At 47.5% G+C, this 22,062-nt stretch overlaps 1 long non-coding RNA gene across 1 annotated transcript; it reads right to left on the bottom strand.

Moving 5' to 3' along the window:
• Positions 1-18,741: 18,741 nt before the first annotated feature.
• Positions 18,742-21,830, bottom strand: LOC123357765. Its single transcript, XR_006575601.1, has 3 exons — positions 21,797-21,830; positions 19,454-19,542; positions 18,742-18,787 (listed from the first exon to the last, which is right to left on the bottom strand). It is a non-coding gene; the product is annotated as an uncharacterized LOC123357765 (long non-coding RNA).
• Positions 21,831-22,062: the final 232 nt, after the last annotated feature.

The following is a 22,062-nucleotide window of genomic DNA, read 5'->3' as shown; positions in this document are numbered from 1 at the left end:
ATTGTAGCTCCACTGTTATTTGACTGAATTGCTTCAAAACAGCAAGTCAAGAAAGTCTCCTAAGTGCCAGGCTCTCTGCCATGGAAACAGCTGCCCCTGCTCTGCAGGGGTCTGTGCGCTTCACACAGCACCGTACACACCTGCTCCGCACTGAAGGGGGGTCAGATAGCGACAGGGCTGGTAACACAAATACTTCAGACTATTAACTCCAGGTCCCTTCCTTTCTTTAACCCAGGATGTGCCAGTCAACTGGTAACCATGGTGTTATCTTCACCTTAAAATACCTCTCAGGACATTTTCAGCGAGACCTCCACCCCCTGCCCTCCCTGCAGCCAGCCCTTGTCTCCAGCCAGCCCCGCACGCCCCGGCTCCAGCCAACCCCTGCTGCACCCCCCTGCCCTGCCTGCAGCCAGCCCTGCACCCCCTGCCCTGCCTCCAGCCAGCCCTGCACCCCATGCCCGGCCCTTTGCCAGCCCCTGCGTCCAGCCAGCCCCGCACCCCCTGCCCTGCCTGCCGTCAGCCCCTGTCTCCAGCCAGCCCCGCACGCCCCGGCTCCAGCCAACCCCTGCTGCACCTCCCTGCCCTGCCTACAGCCAGCCCCGCACCCCTTGCCCTGCCCGCAGCCAGCCCCTGCCTGCGGCCAGCCCCGCACTCCCTGCCCTGCCCACAGCCAGCCCCTACCTGCAGCCAGCCCCATAGCCACTGGTGCCCTGCAGTTCCCAGGGCAGTAACCCTGCACACCTGCTTCAATGAGGAGGGCAGGGAGCAGCTGGGACCCACACATGTGCACACCCTAGGGTGACCAGACAGCAAGTGTGAAAGGACAGGGAGTGGGGGGTAATAGGATCCTAGATAAGAAAAAGACCCCAAAATTGGGACATCTGGTCACCCTAGCACCCCCCCAGGACTCCTGGGTTCCATTGCTGGGTTTCCTATTGGTTCCACTGCTGGTTGTTTTCCTTTTCCTGGGGGACTCTGGGCAAGTTGCTCCCCCCTCTAGGGCTCTGTCCCCAGCAGGCAAATGGGGATTTCGTACCTTCCTGCTAGTGGAAAGTGCTGGGAGAATCCCCCAGCCACAGCTGCTCTGACAGCGCTAAGCAGCATCTGACCATTCCAGGTCGGAGCGCGCTGCCCAGGAGGAGTGTCTGGCTCTGGGGTTTCACGTCAGCCCAGTCTAAAGAGAGGGGCCCAGCCATGGGGTTTGGCTCAGGAAGACCAAGTCTCCAATTTGTTACGGGTGTTTTGAATTCCAGTCCTGAGCTCCAAAGTGCTTGGTGTCAGTTGCACATTTTAGAAGCTGCTCTCCACTCCATCTTCCAAATCATTCATGAAACTATTGACTAGTACCGGACCCCGGACTGATCCCTGCTGGACCCACTAGGTGCCCCCTCTCTGTCGGACAGCCAAACCTGGAGAAGGGCCCCTGGAGTCTGGGCTTTCAACCAGCTCTGCACCCACATGACACTGATTGCAGATGGACCACATTTCCCTTGTTTGCTTGTGAGAATGTCCTGTGGGACTGTGTCAAAAGCTTTAGTAACCCAGAGATAGATCCCATCTACTGTTCACCCACCTCCACTAGGCCCGGAACCCTGCCAAAGAAGGAAAGAGGCTGGGTTTGGGATGATTTGTTCTTGACAAATCCATGCTCACTCGTCCTAAGAACCAAATTATCCTGTACGTGCTGCTGACAAACTGATTGTTTAAGAATGTATTCCAGTATCTCTCCAGCTATGGAAGTGAGTCTGGCTAGTCTGCAAGTCCCAGGGGGTCTCTTTGTTCCCCTTTCAAAGATAGGTCCTGTCTTGTTCATGGATGAGAAGATGTTCTTTTTCAGGGATCTCAGACGAGAACTGGGGCACAACACCTTGTTTGTTAAGGCCACAAAAATGGAGGCAGGAACCTCTTCTCTCCTGCTGGCAAAGAACCCCAGGTACCTAAGAGACAGGGACTCACATCCCTGAATGGGCTTTAAGAAAGGCGGTGGTTAAAAAGTTTGGCCCCGACCATTTCTTGTTTCCGCAGACTAGACATTTTAGCAAACTTTAGAATTCCTTGGTGCTAAACACCGTGAAACTCCCCTTTCTCCTTCACAGAGGGCTTTAACGCCCCTTATCTCACTCAGGCTCACGACTGTCCAGAGCTCAAGAACTGTCCCTGTTCCCACTGGGCAGATGGGGAGGAGCCTGAGCTCCAGAGAAGGGAAATGACCTACCCAAGGGCCTACACAGCAAGGCAGTGGCAGAGCCAGAAAGAGAAGCCACCAGTTCCAACTCCTGTTCTAACAGACAAAAAAACTCCAGAGGCAGGGATAGAGCCCAGGAATCGAGATGGTGGGGAAATTTCATTCAAACCGTTTCTGTCAAAAAATCCCATTCAGACTAAACCAGTTTGTTTCTCGAAATCATAACAAGTGGGATAAAAGTTCTTTGCAAAAATATTTTGTTGCAAAACAAAAGCATCTCCTGTTTGTCACAGTGTGTTAAATTGTCTCATCGCACACAAAGAGGAGACACTTCGATCTCAAACATTAGATAAGATGCTTCAGTCTGAGCTAAGTCGTTGCTGCTCTTAACAATTTCAAAATAAAAAAAACAAATCAAATAGACTATTTCAGCTATTCTATTATGTCATAATCTGCTCTGAGTAAATGTGATAGGACACCTCATATTATGCACTGCTCCTAGTGACACTCTCCAATGGATCCCCATCCTTCACCCACCATGAGATAGGTAGGAGAGGATCATTTTTATCCCTACTTGAAAGAGGGAGAAGCTAAGGCTGAGAAAGGAGAATTGACTTGTCTTAGGTCACACACCCAGTCAGTGGCAGAGTTGGGAATAGGACCCAAGAGCCCTGATTTTCAAACTAACCATCGGATCTTGAATTTCAGACATTGAATGACCTGAGTAAAGTGCTCTCAGATGAGCTCCAGACCAACAACAGTGCACAGGAATTATTCACCAAGTATTTGAGGAGAACTGCAATGTTAGAGAGAATCATGAACTGCTCAGAGACCATTAATGCAGAGCAGCAGCAAAATTAATCAAACATAGAACTGGTTCTGACTTATTTCCTTGGTCTTAAAAGAGACCAACAGGGACCTGAGTCTCCTCCCTGTCAATAACCCCCTGCTCAGCCAATCAGGGTAGAGACTGAGGACGGGAGGCTGAGGGTTCTCACCAGAGAGCCCAAAGGATGGCCCAGGTCACTGATGGGGATCACTGCCCAAGCACTATTTCAGCCCCACATTTTTGGGTGGACCTCCCACAGTGGGAGCTGCAGAGCACTCACCCGCAACACACACACACACTCCTCCTGGTGTTGTGAGGGGAACAGGAGAAAGGACAAAAGAAGCAAGAGACAGGAGGGAGGGATGGAGGGAGGAAAAGGGGAAACACATAGAACAAACCCCAATGTCCCCAGTGATTCTAAGGGACAAAATCCCAGGTGCGCAATAAAATTCTGCCTCCTTAAGCTCTTGTTTTCCATGCCTAGAATTCAACTGTCACCAGATAGATCAGACTGAACAGGTTTCAAACCTCCAGGAGGCTCTTACCTTCTAAACAGGGACGGCTGTTTTCTAGTAAAATCACTGAAAGGGAAGGAGAAAACTCAAAAGAGGTTCCTCCTGGCGCTCACGTCCGTGAGCCCGAATACTCCCTCAGTCCTCAGAGAGAGACCTGGTGAAGGAGACTTGCTGAAGCAAAGCCACAGGGGTCTCTGAGGTTTCCCTGGCCCCTTGCCCCTGTCCTGCCTGGCTGATGTCAGCATCTCTCTGTGAGGTCACCACCTCCCCACCACCTTGGACCAATAGTCTGAGGTCCTGCAAAAGGCCTTTGTGATGTCACTACCACACCCCTCCCTTTCTGGGCTAATGTCCTGCCCTTGGTCAGGCACTTTGGAGGTTTGAGCTACTCCCTGGGGATCACCCCACTCAAGGAGCGTTCGTTCTAGGCAGCAAGCTGGCTAGACAGGGAAACATCAGACGCTGCTCCCAGTGCTACACTCGGTTTTTCAGAAATTAGTCATCTTTATGACCAGAAGAGACCATTAGAGCATCTAATCTGACCCCCTGCATATCACAGGCCTCCTGTAGGACACAAGAGCTACTTTTGGGGCAAACACATTCCAGAAAGGCATCTAGTCTTCATTAAATGACATCAGGAGATGGCGAATCCACCACTTTCCTTGGTAGCTTGTTCCTGTGATGAATCATCCTCGCTGTTGACTACTTGTGCCTTAGTTGTAATATGAATTTGTTTCTTTTCACCTTCCAGCCATTGGGTCTTGTTAGGCCTTTCTCTGCTAGATTAAAGAGCCCTTTAATACCCAATCTTTTCTGTCCATTAAGGCACTTCAACACTTCAATGAAGTCACCGTTCAATCTTCTTTTGATAAGCTAAACAGGTTGAGCTCTTTCAATAGCTCACTAGAAGGCATTTTTCTCCAGCCCTCAGAACATTGGCTCTTTGCTGCCCCAGCTCCAATTTCACAACATCTTGTTCAAATGAGGACATCAAATCTGGAGGCAGTATTCCAATATCAGTCTCACTGATGCCATGTCACCTCCTGTGACATTATTGACATAATCTGTAACTATATAGATCACCGTTGCGACCGCTGTTCTATATTTGCAGCCAATATTGTAGAAAGGTGTCGTGTAAGAGGTCTATGGAGAGGTTCTGATTGGCTGATTATAATGATGCTATCTCTAGATGTCTATCATTTTTGTAGTTGATGTTATGAATATTGGCTCTATGCTGCCTGTATTTCAAACTTGTGCTCTGCTTCTGGGGAACACCCCAGCCAGACAAGTTGGTGTCAGTTCTGCCTGGCCTGGTTAATGGCCCATTAAGGACCATCAGCTATACAATCGCCCCATTGAGAGAAGGCAGATACACCTTGTTACTCAGCAAGGTCTGCAGGGACCTGCCTATGGACGAACTCTAAGGTTTTTCTGTGCCACATGCTGGATAGAGTGTCCTTGGGACAAAGAAAGCAAAGACCACATGGCAAGAGGCTATAAAAGGCTGTTGCCTCATCTCCATCTTATTTTCAGTCTTGCTTCATACCTCTGGAGGGACTTTGCTACAAACTGAAGCTCTCTACAAAGGACTGAATGACCCATCCCAGCTGTGGATGTTCTCCAGAGACTTGATTTGAACCTGCAGTTTATTCCATTACTGCTACAAGCCTGAACCAAGAACTTTGCCATTACTGTATGTGAAGGGTTAAAATCCATGTGCATTTTATATAACAACCTGGTCTATGGATTGTGCCAGCTCTTTTCCAGAATATGGTCAAAGGACCAGAGGCCTAGCAAATAGTGACCAGCTAAGAGAAAGCTGGGTAAACAGAATGCCTTGCTTGCTGAGATAGGCCTGGGCAGCAAATTGCCAGGTGTTTCGTGTTTCATTCTTTATATTTGGCACCACCATATTTCCCTTTAACCTTGTCATTTACCAAGGGTAAAACTAAACATCTCGTCAGATACCAGGGAGTGTTTGTGTTCATTCCTGCCAGCCACACAGGGGTTTGATGTAGCTGCTGGGCGATTAGACCACCTGGTATGCCTAGCCGATTTGCTGTTAGCGCTCCTGGAATAACACTCGACATTTGGTGGGGTTAGGGAGTCAATGGACATTTTGGCTGTTAGAACTCCCCCAGCTTCAGTGTATACGTAAAGTGAAACCAGGGGAAGTTGTCACTGTTCATGATAACGTTTGCTGGGAGGGTAGGGAACAAGGAACTACCCTGACAGGACACCTACTTTTTCAAGCTAATGATGATAGCTGTGTGTATGTTAAAATCACCATGTTGCGAGATATACATTTTAATCTCACCACTTGCTGCAGGCAATCATATTATTTACTGGCCTGCAGATAGCATTTTACAAGTAGCCCTTAGGTTCCAGATACCCTTTAATTGGACTAGTTTAGTACCTGAATGGTTTCAAGATTTGTTTTCATTGTTACCAGAGGTTCAAAGAATCTCTGAAGTACAAGGGCAAATTCACATGCTTCAAAATATATATCAAGTTGAAAAGAATGCCTTTCATACAGCTTATAGAGGGTCTGCTTTATGTAGTAAGTATGATGTATTGTGCTTTGTGACTAAAACTGTACAACCACCCCATCATATTACTGTGAGAATGTTACTGCTTGTATTGTTGTTATTTAGTTTAGGATTATGTTGTTGTTGTTGTTGTAAAGGACGTGATAACAGTAATACCTTTTATGTCCAGGCTAATCACATCCAATTAAAACCCCTAGAGTTGAAACATCTGGTGCAGAATCTGAAATCCATGGCTTAATGCAAACAGAGGTTTGAGAATATTTGTTGTACTAGAAGTCCAAAAGGGGGGAGATGTGGAAGTAGAGCAAGAACTGACAGGGATTTGAAGGGGATTTCAATGCATGACAGTCTCTGTTAGCAAGAGTCAGGCTAGCTGTAACCCTAATAACGCGAGATTTGTAGAAGTGAGGATTGTGTGAGCCGAATGGGAAAGAACTGTGTGAGAAGTTGTTGCGACCTTGTGTCGATAATGAGGAATGTAGACTAGTGTCTAAATAGAAGTGAGAAAAATAAGATGTCAAGATGACCTATGTATAAACAAAATGCAGCTGTTGCTTATTAGTGTCTGTAACAAAAGGTATAAATGCTGTTGGAATTTAACTGTAGAGAAACCTGCCTAGGAGGGGAAACCGTGTTCTAGTGCACTCTCTCCCTCTATGAAATTGCTTGAGAAATAAAGTATCTGACTTTGCTGCACCCAGCCAGAGAGTGAGAACTATATTTTTCTCCGACAACACTAAAAGGACAATGGTTGGAACTCTCCATTTCTCTGTCTTTGGACTGATGGACACTAAGGGCTGTAGCTACAGTTGAGGAACCAGGCGATCGGACAGCTAGCTCAGCCCTCCACACTAGCAGCTTTCTTACATACAGGGAGATGGGTCAAAATTGGAATTGATGTCATGACTCGCTTCCCAGAGGGGATCCACCTGTCTAAGGCTGTGTCTACACTTCCAACATGGGAAGTATTCTTCTGACAACCTAACACTGTCTACCCCGGGGCTTAGCTCACATTAACAACTACTCTCAGTGGCATGGATTTCACATCCCTGAGAGATGTGGCCATGTCAACGTAGCTTTTCGGTGTAGACCAGCCTCTAGCTGGCTTTTTGACATGAAAGGAAACGGAGTAATCAGCCTTTTCCTTGATATTGATGGTTGACAATTGCAACTTTCCTACCTGCTGGACACATCCTATGACAGATCTCATGCCTTTCCTTTGCAAATTAGAGAAGTGGGGAAGTCAGTGACGCTTACAGTCTAAATGGGTAAAAAGTTATACAACTTGTCTCCTTGAGTAGTTTTCCTTTTAATAGAAATTGACTTTAAAGCTAAGCAAAATAAGTTTTATTTGAAATACAAAAAATTAAAGTCAATATTCTCTTATACACTCATTCTCACACACATTCTACCACCCCAATCTTTGGAGGGAGGTTTTCTATCAGAACGCCTTAAATTACAGGGAATAGTTAAATCAAATTAACGTTTCAAGATTAGTCATCATCTCCTGAATTATTTCCAAAATAATTCAGATCATCACTCAAGTAGTCTCTTGCTCTTAAACCAACAACTTCACCTATAATTTCATTTTAATTGGTAACAATAACATATTCAAAGAACAAAAATTCTTGTCATATATGTTGGTTTTCTTCTAATCCCCATTGCCAACAACTGAACTATGGCTCAACATGTGGTTTGTCCCAGCGTAGGTCCCAACCACTTTTGTGAGTTCATATAGCTCAGGATCTTCTGCCATGTGTGCTGGTGGAAGGGCCCTCCTATGTGGGAATGTTTGCATCATGAGGACAAATACCTCTCTTGTCACACTTTAAATCTTTCAAAGTAGGAGGAGTAGAGAAGTGATTTAAATGCACAACACACAAGAGAAAACTAAGGTCAGGTCTACACTAAAGACATTTATCGGAATAATTATATTGCTCAGCAGTGTGAAAAATCCACACAGCTGAGCAACGTAGTTACACAGCCCTAACCCCCTGTGTAGATAGTGCTACATCAGCAGGAGAGTTTCTCCTGCCAACACAGCCGCCGCTGCTTGCGGGGGCTGGAATAATAAAGTCAGACAGGAGAGATCTCTCCCATTGGCTTAGAGCGTCTTTATTAGCAGTCCTACAGCAGCGCAGCTACATTGTTTCAGCAGCACCAACATCAGCTTTATTGTGTAGGCATAGTGTCAGACAGAACCGTAGAATCAGGACTGAACATGTGTGTATCCCGAAGTCTGAAATTGGAGCCTGACACATTTGTTGCCTCATTGGTTACCATCATTTCTACAGCCTGAAAGTCCTTGTTACCCAATCAGGCAGCCAGTTTGGGATCCATGGGAAAGGAATGTCCTATGAAGCACTCTCTCTTTCCATCCAAATGGTGAAAGATGATTGTTCTCAATCTAACCCTGGAATCCTTTGGAACTGTCATCAGTGACACTGAACTAGGAAGTGGAGATGTACAATTTTCCTTGGGTCATTGGTCACCATAACTTCCTTTACTGGGGTGGAAACTAAGAAGTAGGGGTGCAGTCTTTCGGGGAGGGAGAGCTCAGTGGTTTGAGCATTGGCCTGCTAAACCCAGGGTTGTCAGCTCAATCCTTGAGGGGGCCATTTAGGGAATCTGGAGCAAAAATCTGTCTGGGGATTTGTCCTGCTTTGAGCAGGGGGTTGGACTCGATGACCTCCTGAGGTCTCTTCCAACCCTGACATTCTATGATTCTATGAAACACCAGTTTGTTCCAAATCTTTGGCCTTGGATAGGGTAAATTTACACTTCTCTGAAGCAGAATCCTTTACAAAACCTCTCAAAATCTCAGTGTTAGTGAGGAATGGCTTCCCGAAACATGCCGAGCTTTTCTTTAATTTTGTGGCACAGTTCCAGTCACGGGACTGGATAGAGGGCTGGATCAGAATCTCTGTTAGTTACCAGAGCTGAAGTTTCTATTACCAAAAATAGCTATTAGATTTTCAACACTGATTTAATTTTATATGCATTTTTAGCACCTACAAAAGATAAATTCAACAACCCCCCAACTTCATTTCCTCAACATCTGTGTCATGAAGGGCAGTATCTCCCATACCACAGCATTAGCTAGGAGAGATCTTCTGTAGAGCCTGGGTTATAAATGCTTTGGAAACCAAATACCTGGACATTTTGCCTAGTTCAAAACCACTTACCGTGGAATTCTCTCCCCAGATCATCAGACAATATTGACTTCAACAATTGAGCTACACTGTGATCATATGCACTTCCTTCAATTAGTTGGGGTTCTGCTACTGTTCACCATTCCCGGGTGGAGATTTAAAATCACCGCTGTTTGTTTGTTAGCATGTCCAGTAAATTGGAGAGTTCTCTCCTGTTGACATAACTGCACTTGATTTTTCTCCATATCATCATGGAGGGATGGGGAAAAGCAAAGCTGAAGTGAAAAATGACGATTTTCACAAATGGTCCTTTGTCTTAAATTCTCCAATAAACCTGAGCTACAGCCCATCAAACTGAACTAATATCCAATTGGGTGAAGAAACCACCTTCACGAAAGATTGAGACCCACATGACAGAGAGAGAGAATTCATGACAATGAAAGTGTCAAGTGAAATTCCAGAGCAGGTTACATCCAATTATTCAGAATCAGGACACGAGATTCTCCCATCATATTCTCCTCTGATCCATTCAAACATACTTCGCTCAGCACTGTCTCAATAGTCAGTTATGTTATATGCAACATTTTTAGTATCCCAGCATCCCCATAATGGGGGGAAAAACAGCCACCTGGCCAGAAGTGGCTTTACCAATAGATGGAACCTAGGATGTAAACTCCAAATGATCACACTGTATTTGGGATCTATTTGAATTCCCCTTCCAGGTCTTTTACACTTTCATCTCCAGTCAGAGGGACTCTGGTATAGGATTAAAGAAGTCAAAACATTAACTCCAAACACAGACAGCTGAGAACTCTATCACATGACACTCTCAGAACTGGAAGGATAGAATGTGATAAAGATAAACTCTGCACATCTCAGAAAAAAGGTAACAGTTCTGCAATGATGAGTAAGGAGGGAATCTGAGTCAGCCCATCTCCTTCCAGTGTCAGAGAGGATGAAATGACACTTCTTTTCCCCCACCCCTGCTCCTCTTCATTTAAATACAATTTGAAAAGTTCCCAATATAACTGTTCTTCAGCACAACCCACAGCAACATGAGAACAACTGGCAATGATACAATCTGTATCATTGGTGACTCTCTGTAACGATGCTGCCTTTGGCGGGACACAACTGAGAGTATCAATTCAGGACAAATTGCTTAGAACGGGGCAGTCACAGCCCAAGGATGGGTTTCCTTTATTATTATGGCAGCAAACCAGCCAAATAGAGACGACTTTGGTCTCAACCCACTGGTTAACCATAAGTAATTTCCTTAGACACTCCAGCTTCCCAGTATCATCACCAGTGCCACCCGTTATGGGGATGAATGGTTATGAAAACCAACACTCCAGTAAAAGAAAAAAGGTTCTCCTGATCCAAAAGGACCAAGCCCCAAACCCAGCTCAATATACAAATCAGATACTATGCACAAATCCCGCTGTTGCCAATCCTTTAGAATCTAAAATCTAAAGGTTTATTCATAAAAAGAAATATATATATATATATATATATATATGTAGATGAGAGCTAGAATTGATTAAACGGAATCAATTACATACAGTAACCGCAAACTTCTTGGTTCAGGCTTGTAGCAGTGATGGAATAAACTGCAGGTTCAAATCAAGTCCCTGGAGTCCATCCACAGCTGGGATGGGTCAGTCAGTCCTTTGTTCAGAGCTTCAGTTTGTAGCAAAGCTCCTCCACGGGCAAGAAGCAGGATTGAACATGAGATGGAGGAGATGCAGCAGTCTTTTATAGTCTCTTGCCATATGGCCTCTGCTTTCTTTGTTCCAAAAACAAGCTATCCAGCACATGGCCTGGAGAAACCTCAGCGTTCTATCCATAGGCATGTCCCTGCACAAGGGGTATCTGCCATCTCTCTATGGGTCAGTTGTGTAGCTGATGGTCCTTAATGGCCATCAAGGAGGCAAGGCAGTGCTGCTGACAAATTGTCTGGGGTGTCACCCAGAAGCATAGCACAAGCTTGAAATACAGACAGTCTAGAGAAAATACTGATAACTTTAAATACAGAAATGATACATGCATAGAGACAGCATAAACATAACCAGCAAATCAGAACCTGTCTTAGACATCTTATTTGAACCACTTTATACAAGATTTGGTGCCACTACAGGACCTTAGTTAAAACAGTGACCTAAACCAGTGGTGTCCAATACATTCGCCACTAGCCACATGTGGCTAATAGGCTATTGAACTGTAGCCAATAGATGGGGCTTTTTTATAATATGGCTAATAAGAAAAATTCAAAACCACAAGTGTGGCTAGCAATGTGGCTAGCATCGAATTTCTATTGGACACCACTGATCTATACAGTCCCAGGTCATATTAATAACATCACATTCTAATGATAACTCTGAAAAAGGAGGAATGGTATTAGTGTGATGCTCCCTGGTTCCCGATAGGAAGAGCACACTCGAATTAGAGACCTATTTGTCCACCTCACAACAGGGAGAACTGCAAAAGGCAAAAATGGGCCAATCAACTGGACAAACTGGGATAACGGTGCTGCAAGCAGTCAAACAGCTTTAAAAGTTACTATGTAGGAATCAGGAAAAGTATTAAAGAACAAAAAATAATGGTAACCCTAGAGGTTTTTATGGTGTTGAGCTCCCCTGCAGATTCTCTGATGCCTAACATGGTCTGAGTGCCAAGAGAAGGTTTTCCCACACTTAGTGCAGTGTTAGGGTCTCTCCCTTGTGTGGATTCTCTGATGCCGAAAAAGACCTGATCTTTAAGTAAAGCTTTTTCCACACTCACTGCATTCAAAGGGCCTCTCCCCTTTGTGGACTCTCCGATGCCTAATAATGGATGATGCGTGAGTGAAGTTTTTCCCACACTCACGGCATTCATAGAGCCGCTCCCCTGTGTGGATTCTCTGATGTTCAGAAAGGCTTGATCTGCGAGTGAAGTTTTTCCCACACTAATGGCATTCATAGGGCCTCTCCCCTGTGTGGATTCTCTGATGCCCAATAAGGTGTGATCTGCAAGTGAAGTTTTTCCCACACTCACTGCATTCATAGAAAGAACAGGAGTACTTGTGGCACCTTAAAGACTAACAAATTTATTTTAGCATGAGCTTTCGTGAGCCGAAGAAGTGAGCTATAGCTCACGAAAGCTCATGCTAAAATAAATTTGTTAGTCTTTAAGGTGCCACAAGTACTCCTGTTCTTTTTGCGGATACAGACTAACACGGCTGCTACTCTGAAACCTGCATTCATAGAGCCGTTTCCCTGTGTGGATTCTCTGATGACTGATAAGGGCTGAATAATCACGTAAGCTTTTCCCACACTCAGTGCATGTATTTTTTCTCTTTCCCCTGAGGATTTCTTGCTGTGTTGTGGTTTCCTTAAGGTCCTTCTGAGTTCCTGGACAGGAAATACATTTACCAATTTTCTCCCCTGGTTGGCTTCCCTGTTCTCTTTCTGGTCCATGCTGAATCTCACAGGATTTTCCCAGCTCATGACTCCTGGTCCTTTTTGATCTTTGTGATAATTCTCTGTGTTTATCCACTTGCTCAACATTTTCCTGATGAGAATTCTGCTCCTCATTCTCACCTACCATTGCATCACCTGGGGTGACAGAGACAGAAACCTCAAACAGGGATGGAAAGGAGAAGGCCAAACACAAACAAGTGCTGGAGGGAGGTCAAATAAAAATCAGGCACTGAACTCCCCCAAACTCTTCCCCTAAATAGGAGAGGGATGAATTCAGCCTTCACATCCCATCCAAACTCACAGGGAGAAGGGAGGAAGCTATTCCCTGGTGTCTGCTAGGATCTACAGGAAGCCATGAACTATATTTACCTGGAGAATCCAACCCCTGCTAGGGACAATAATGAACCGAGAGACCTCCCAAGGGCTTTGTAGGGCAACCCACATGTTTCCTTCAGGCACTTACAGATTCTGAGGTGGTTTAATGTTTCCTCACCTGTACGGGGAGCTCTAAGGATCTGTTTTTCCTCTGAACCCTGGAGGTCTGGAATCCATGGCTCTTCCCGTTGTGCCAGCTGGGAGATCACATCAGGTTGGAAAGCTGGAAACCCTGCTCAGATGAAAGAAAACAAAGGAGTTCAGTTGATTTCATAAGACTTGGTCATGAAAAATTCTATCAATTTAACTTCAGTGCTTAGTGGGACCTGGTGTGCCTGGGGCAGCCCTCACTGAAAATGCCAAAGTTAGGGCAGGCTGAAAAAGGGAGAGCAGATGCTCCCAAAACTGGTGGTTAATACTGCAGTTAAACTCACCGACCAGTCACCAACTGTGCTTCTGGCGTTTGAGGTGTCTAGGACAAGGTTCTGGTTTGCTGGTTATGATTATGCTGTCTGTATGTGTGTATCGTTTTTGTAGTTGAAGTTATGAATATTGTCTCTATACTGTCTGTATTGCAAACTTATGCTATGCTTCTGGTGACAACCCAGACAAGTTGGTATCAGCTCTGCCTAGCCTGCTTGATGAACTAAGAACTTTGCCATTACTGTATGGAATTTATTCAATTTAAACAATTCTAGCTCTTTTTCCTTTTATGAATAAACCTTTAGGTGTCAGATTCTAAAGAATTGGTAACAGCACGATTTGTGGGCAAGATCTGATTTGTATATTGACCTTTATCTGGGGCTTGGTCCTTTGGGATCGGGAGAACCTTTTTCTTTTATTGGGGTATTGGTTTTCATAACCATTTGTTCCCATAGCAAGTGGCACTGGTGGTGATACTGGGAAACTGGAGTGTCTAAGGGAATTGCTTGTGTGACTTGTGATTAGCCAGTGAGGTAAAACCAAAGTCCTCTCTGTCTGGCTGGTTTGCCTTAGAGGTGGAAAAACCCCAGCCTTGGGCTGTAACCGCCCCACTTGAAGCAATTTGTCCTGAACTGGCACTCTCAGTTGGGTACCAAAAGAACCAACATTGTTACACCTTTAGCATCAAAATTAAAGGTTTATTATAAAAGAAAGACAGAAAGAAAGAAAGAAAAAGGGAGTTGTTAAATGGGAAAGCAGTCAGATACATTCCAAAAATCTATAGATTGGTTTCTTAGCAGTATTGGTGAGTTGCTGGCTTGAAAGTCCGTCTGGAACACATCCACAGTTTGGATGGGTCATTCAGTCCTTTGTTCCAGGGTTCAGTTTGTAGAGAAGTTGCTCCAGAGGTAGGAAGGGGGATTGAAGATAAAATGGAGATGATGCAGCTGCCCTTTACATTCATTTTGCCATGTGGCCTGTTCTTCCTGTGTCCCAAACACAAGTTCACAGCACATGGCATAGAAAAGCCTTGGAGTTCTCAGTACACAGGAAAGATCACGGGAGGGCAAACTACGGCCCAGGGGCCACATCCGGCCCGCCGGACGGTCCTGCCCAGCCCCTGAGCTCCTGGCCGGGGAGGCTAGCTCCCCGTCTTCCTGTCCCCCCTTCCCTGCAGCCATGCCATTGTGCAGGTAGTGCTTGGGGGCGCACGCTCCTGTGGGGCAGCGTGTCTGGGTCCATGCGGCTGCCAGACATGCTGTTCTGAGCAGCAAGGTAAGAGGGCCGGGGGTTTGGATAAGGGGCAGGGAGTCCCAGGGAGCAGTCAGGGCACAGGGGGCGGTTGGATGGGGCTGAGGTTTTGGGGGTGGGGGTGTCAGGGAACATGAGGGTTGGATAGGTGTGGGAGTCCCGGGGGTCTGGACAGGGATTGGGGCATTCAGGGGACAGGGAGCATGGGGGGCTGGGTAGGGAGTGGGGTCCTGGGAGGGCAGTTAGGGTGGGTGGTCTCAGGAGGGGGAGGTCAGGGGACAAGGAGCTGGGGGGTTGGATGGGTCGGAGATTCTGAGGGGGACAGTCGGGGCAGGAATTCAGAGGGGGGAGGGCCAAGCTGTTTGGGGAGCCTTCCTTGCCTGGCCCTCCATACAGTTTTGCAACCCCGATGTGGCCCTTGGCCCAAAAGGCTTGCCCACCCCTGCCCTCGATCCTTTCCATGGGCTCTTTGTACAGATGATGACCCTGAATGGGCCATCAAACAGGCTAGGCAGTGCTGATGCCAATATGTCTGGAGGTGTCACCCAGAAACGCTGCACAAGTCTGGAAATACAGATATACCCTATATGTCTATAACTCACAATACAAAGGTGATACAAACATAGAAACAAAATTATCATACTTGGCAAATCATAACATTTTCACTGACACCTTACATGGCATATCTAGCACGACTGATTGCAATTGTATCACATTGGTATTAATAATATAAAGTGCCTCAATTCCATACAGTGTCACACTTTGTAAACCAGTGAATTCCCAGGACCAGCTCCCCAGGACCTTGAAGATGCAAATAATTCTGCTTATGAGGGATTGAAATACCCACATATCTGCTGGGAACACGCACAGATACTGTGTCAGTCTGTACCCCTATGTTGACTCTTCAAGAAAATTATGACCAATTTGGTACATAGTATAGCTTGTGAAGTATCATTTGAAAACACATAATCTACTGAATATTATCCTTCTGTTAAAATATGTGTAGCAACACTGTATGTAAAGTTATGAGATTTTACTGTATGATATTACTGAAAAAGTTACAGTTCTGGGGAACACCCACAGAGCAGTTCCTCAGAGACAGCAAGGCAAACAGCTGGTCAAATAGCCAGTCTCTGGAGGGGAAAGGTGTGAAGACATTTAGGGTACGTCTTCACTACCGGCCGTATCGGCGGGTAGCAATCGATTTCTCGGGGATTGATATATCGCGTCTCATCTAGACGCGATATATTGATCCCAGAATGCGCTCCTGTCGACTCCGGAACTCTACCAATGCAAATGGCTGTAGCGGAGTCGACACGGGGAGCCGCGGACGTTGATCCCGCACCGTGAGGATGGTAGGTAATTCGATCTAAGGTACTTCGACTTCAGCTACGCTATTTACGTAGCTTAAGTTGCGTATCTTAGATCGATCCCCCCCCCTCCCCCAGTGTAGACCAGCCCGTACATTCACTGGAAGCTCAAATCTCCAACAGACAGCCTGTCACCATGACTCAGCTGAGAACTGAAGTTGTTTCTAGTACAAAGGACTGAGTTATAAAAAGAGGTGAGGAAAATGCTGGGACTCTCTCTCTCTCCCCTTTCCCTCTGCTCATGAAAACTCATGAAGAACTAAACTTGGGCGGCAGGGGCGGGTTAGGGGGAGTCTTGGCTGAAAGGAAAGCCATCCTGTCTCAGAATATGGTGAGAGAAACATTTGCTTTGAATTCGTTTTAGCTTCTCAAGTTAAACATTAATTTGTGTTTTATCTTGCATTTCTTTTGTAAACAATTCTGACTTTAATGCCTCATTACCCATAAGCACTTAACTACAAAAAAGAAATAGATTTAAACAGTCTTGCTTAATCCAAACACACTGGTTAGACAGGACAATAAAAGTGTGTTGGAAACTCCATTTGGGATAACAAGGCTGGTGCATGTCATTTTCCACTGATGAAATGACAGACTTCATATGAGCTTGCGTTGTTCAGTAGTGTGCTGGACAGGGCAAGATGCACATTTCTGGGGGAAGTCTGGGACCAGAGAATTATCTGGGGTTCTCCGGTGGTGTACTGCAATTTGTGAGTCACTGATTAGCAGCACTCAATACTGTGTGGTTGGGAGTGAGTTACATGCTGGATACTGTGTGTTAACTGCCCCGCAGTGGCTTTTCTCACAGTAAAGTACTGTAAAAGACACCCCAGCCTGGAGAACTGAGGGGACACAGCTGTACAACAGTCCAGATTGTACTGTAGTTAATGTCACAGACACTCAGTTTGAAAGCGGTTCCAAAAACACTGAAAAACTAAATCCACGTCCCAGAAATCGAAGTCTCCAGAGAGAGGGCAAGTCTCCCTGGCACTGCTTCCTGTTGATGGACAGGTCCAGAGACAGTGAGAGAGTCCTGGGGAAGCTGGGAACAGGAAGCATGGGCTGGTGGGGTTCAGTGGAGAAAGGGAACAGGAAGGGCAGGGATATTACTGCTTGCAGGAGCTCAGCAGCACTAGATATCAGGATAGCACATATTGCAGCCCATTGGAAAACAATCTCAACTATACATATAAAATTATGGGGTCTAAGGCTGGTCTACACTGGGGGGGGGGAAATCGATCTAAGATACGCAACTTCAGCTATGTAAATAGCGTAGCTGAAGTCAAAGTACCTTCGATCGAATTACTTACCGTCCTCACGGCGCGGGATCGACGTCCGTGCCTCCCCATGTCGACTCCGCTACCGCCGTTCGCATTGGTGGAGTTCCGGAGTCGACAGGAGCGCATTCTGGGATCGATATATCGCGTCTAGATGAGACACGATATATCAATCCCCGAGAAATCGATTGCTACCCACTGATACGGCCGGTAGTGAAGACGTACCCCTAAATTATCTGTTTCCACTCGAGAGATTTTGGCGTCACTGTGGATAGTTCTCTGAAAACATCCACTCAACGTGCAGTGGCTGTCAAAAAGCAAACAAAAAGTTGGGAATCATTAAGAAAGGGATAGATAATAAGACAGAAAATATCTCATTGCCTCTCTATAAATCCATAGTACACCCACATCTTGAATACTGCGTGCAGATGTGGTCTCCTCATCTCAAAGAAGATATATTGGAATTGGAAAAGGTTCAGAAAAGGACAAAAAAAATGATTAGGGGTATGGAACAACTTCTGTATGGGGTGAGATTAAAAAGACAGGTACTTTTCAGCTTGGAAGAGAGACAAAGGGGGGATATGAGAGAGGTCTATAAAATCATGACTGGCATGGAGAAAGTGAATAAGGAAGTGTTATTTACTCCTCATAACACAAGGACTAGGAATCACCAAATGAAATGAATAGGAAGCAGGTTTAGAAGAAACCTTCTTCACACAACGCACACTCAACCTGTGGGACTCCTTGCCTGAGGAGGTTGTGAGGGCTAGGAATATAACAGGCTTTAAAAGAGAACTGGATAAATTCATGGAGATTAACTCCATTAATAGCTATTAGCCAGGATGGGTAAGGAATGGTGTCCTTAGCCTCTGTTTGTCAGAGGGGGGTGATGGACGGCAGAAGAGAGATCACTTGGTGATTGCCTGTTGGGTTGACTCACTCCAGGGCACCTGGAGTTGGCCACTGCCAGTGGACAGGATACTGGGCTAGATGGACCTTTGCTGTGACCCAGTGCGGACATTCTTATGTTCTAACGTTATGCTGGACCTAACCCTCAGTTTCACTTGAGCAAACAGGAGCTATTTGACACTGTGCGATACGGCTCCTGTGCGCTGTTCCCAAAGTGTTCTGCAGCAGGGGAGGGTCTCTGGTAGTGTGTGTGTGTCACTGGCATATTGGGGTGATGCAGAAACAGGACAGAGTAGAGGTGGCATTGTGGGGCTGGTGTGAACCTTATCTCTTCTTTTCCCCTTCCAAGAACCGAGGGGACAGAAACCCTTACCCAGCGAGGTCACAGTCTCATAGTTCTCCTGCATGACATCCCAGTAGAGGGCTCTCTGAGCGGGGTCCAGCAGAGCCCCTTCTCCCCTGGTGAAATACACAGCCACCTCCTCGAAGGTCACCGGCCCCTGAAAGAGCAAGAGTCCAACTCTCAGGACCTGCTGCACCACTCACACTTTCAATGAAATGGAAGCTCTGGTGGGTGACAGTCAGAGTCCCACCCCACACCCGCTCAGAGGATCCTGGAAACACCAGGGTGAGGGGATGAAGAGAGAGCCCCTTGTCTCTCCCAGCAGATCCATCACACACCTACTAGCCACCGACTGATACAGGAGATGGAGCCTCTAGCAGGGTCCAGGGAGAGCTCCCTGGTAGGAAGCCCAACACCTCCTCATTGTGAGGAGTTGGATATGAAGGGAGGGGAATCTCCCCTAAGTCTGACTGGTGGGTGCCCCCTTCATATCTCTCAGCAGCCAGTGGTTAGTCGGGTCAGGGTCCAGCACCGGGAGTCTGGTCAGTTTTCCCAGCCCCATGTAGGTGGGTTATTTTCTGTTCCAGAATTGAGGGCATTTCAACCTCCTCATCTCATGGGTCTGCTCCTAGAGTCTAGGCCATTTATTAAACAACTCCAAGCATGTTTGCCACAATCTGTCCTTCCTCCCTTTCCCCACCCTGTGCATTTCCTGCCCCGCTCCAACCTCCAAACCAGACTGCGCAAACCTTCCCATCTCTGGTGTATTTGCTGTCCCTCTCCTCCTGCAGGAACCCACCAGCAACCCCTTGATAATCACTACCTGGACTGACTCCTTTGCAGCCATCTCTCTTCTATGTCCCATGGGAGGATGGGATGAGCTTGACTGAAACTTGGACGTCATTCTGCAGCCTGGCAGGGTGAGAAGGGCAGTTGTGGGGGTTACAGAACAGGCCTCAGTTAATTTCACATCATGACAGACATCCTAGATTCTGCCATCCTGGGAACATGCTCGATCTCTTTATTACAGTGTAGACCTGGCGCCTCCTGCCAGGCTAAGCCCACAGGCACATTTTTAACCTCCCTTCTCCCTCCCCCCACCCCGTAACAAAACCCTGGTCTACACTGGAGGTGGAGATTGATCTAAGATACACAACTTCAGCTATGAGAACAGCGTAGCTGAAGTCGGCTTACTTAGATCGACTTACTGCAGCATCCAACTGCTGCTGCTAACCCATCGACTCCGCACTCGCCCCTTGAGGCAGTGGAGTACTGGCGTTGATGGGAGAGCGCTACCTGCCGATCCAGTGGTAGCACAGACCTGCCCTTTGTCTCCGAACACAAGGCTAGAAAAGAGCAGAACCAAATGAGTCACTGTGGGGGATTCCCTCGGACACTGACCCCACAGCAGCTACACCCCAGCAGGGGGAATATGGAGTCAGGAACTGGCTTTTCCTCTGTCTGACCTTGTGTTGTTCACTGGAAAGTGGTTCTGCCCAGGGATGCAGCAATACATGTGTCATTTCTCCCACTGCCCCTTTCAGTCTCTCCTTCCCCTGTCCTCTCTCCCTGCCCCTCTGTCTGGGAAAGTCCCATTCCTGGGGGCTTTGCTCTCCTATGGCTGGATTTTCTCCTGGCAATTGCTACTGGGAGGAGAAATGAGGAGGGGCTGTTTGTGCAGAGTCACTTTCTTGCCAGACCCCAGCACTTTCCCTGAGGTCTGTCAGTTACCTGGAGACTCTGGATCAGAATTTAGTATTAACAGGGCCCAGGGCTGCCCTAGGGGGCTAGGACCAGCTGGAGAAAGTCATCCCCTGGGCCAGGCAGAGAAGCAGCTTTAATTAAGGTCACTTCCCAGCACAGAACCCCGCTGGGGGAGCAGCAGCTGCTAAGCCTGGTCTCCCAGATCAAAATGGAGGCTGCAGCGTCTGACCCAGGAAGCTGAACCCCAGTAACCTGAGCAGAGAGGGACAGAGCGTTTGAGCAGCTTCCCTCCTTTAGCTCTCTGGGGAGAGCAGCTAATGAGAGCCCCTCCTCACAGGGAGAATTGCTGATCTCATTTGCCCCACTGTCCATCCGGAGTCACTCCTTGTCTTTCCATACAGTGACTCTGGATTAACAATGGTCTCAATAAACCAGAGTTCAGAAAGAATGAGTCCAGAACGCTGTGGAAGAGACCACTGTGTGGCAGTGCTGACCCCCTTCCCACCTCCCTCATCCCCCACATCCAGGACAAGGACTGGACAATGGACCGGACAATCTAGGACAATGGAACTGGAAGTTCCTGCAGTTTTCAAGAGGGGAGAAGAGCAAAAATCTGTGATTTCACCTCACAGTGTCTGATAAGTGGCTAGAAAGTTATCACAGTGACTGGGCCTGGCTGGGGAATGTCAGGCAGTGCTTGGAGCCAGGATTCTGGCATAAGCTAATCAGGTAGAAGAAGAGAGGTCAGGAGCAGCCCCCAGAGCCCCAGCCAGCCCCCACCCCAGATATTCCCTGGGACCCAGCCCCCAGAGTCCGTAGCCAGGGACCTCAGATACCCCTCAGAGCCCCACCGGCCAGAGAACCCCCACCAGATCTTCATTGCCAGGTTGGGAATCCCAAAGGGTTACCCCCACCAAGAGACCACAACAGCCAGAGACCCCCCAAAAGGGACCCCCACTGGGAACTCAGTCCCTCACTGCCTGCCAAAGACCGCCCCCCCGCCCTCCAGCAGGATCTGCCCTGCCCTTTGCCTGGCACCCCCTCCTCCCCCCTGCGGGATCCCCTGATGCTTTACAGGGGCACCCCCTGGCCTAGCACCGGGGATTCTCCCACACACACTCTGTGCACTGGGCATGGCAGCGATCCCAGGAGTCTGCGGGGGAAGCCCAGACAGAGCCCCTGGCACAGCACCAGGCTCCCTCTAACCCCCTGTCCCGCCTTCCCAAGAGACGCCCACCCCAGCTGTTCTGCAGCCAACAGGCCCCCAGCGATACCCACCTCCAGGACCCACAGCCTCAGGGCTGGGCACATCACAGCCACCCCCTGAAACCCCAAATCTCCAGAACCCACCAACCTCACTAGGGTACCCCCTGCCCAGCCACCCAGAGGCCTCCCCCACCACAATCCCCCTTCAGCTGCTATCTCCCCCCACAGCCCCACCCCCACCCAGCAACACTGTTACCTCACAGTGCCTGAGAAGTGGATAGAAAGTGACCACCGCCCCCTGCTGGCCAGTCACACAGGCAGAGGGAGCCCTGGGGGATGTCTCTTGAACAGGAGAATGGAAGGCCTAGAGGGACAAAATAGATAAGAAATTTCCATGGCCTGTCACTAGCAAATAATGGCCACCCTGGATCCACCCCAGAGGTGGCTGCATTTTAGCACTGTGGGAAGCAACCCGTCACAGAAGCCATTTGCCATGGGGTTTGGGATACTTCTCAACTCACA

Source organism: Mauremys mutica, unplaced genomic scaffold, assembly GCF_020497125.1.
Source record: "Mauremys mutica isolate MM-2020 ecotype Southern unplaced genomic scaffold, ASM2049712v1 001053F_np12_obj, whole genome shotgun sequence".
Taxonomy (NCBI): Eukaryota; Metazoa; Chordata; order Testudines; family Geoemydidae; genus Mauremys; species Mauremys mutica.
Note: the sequence above shows the minus strand (reverse complement) of the source record. Positions and strands in the feature narration are given on the sequence as shown.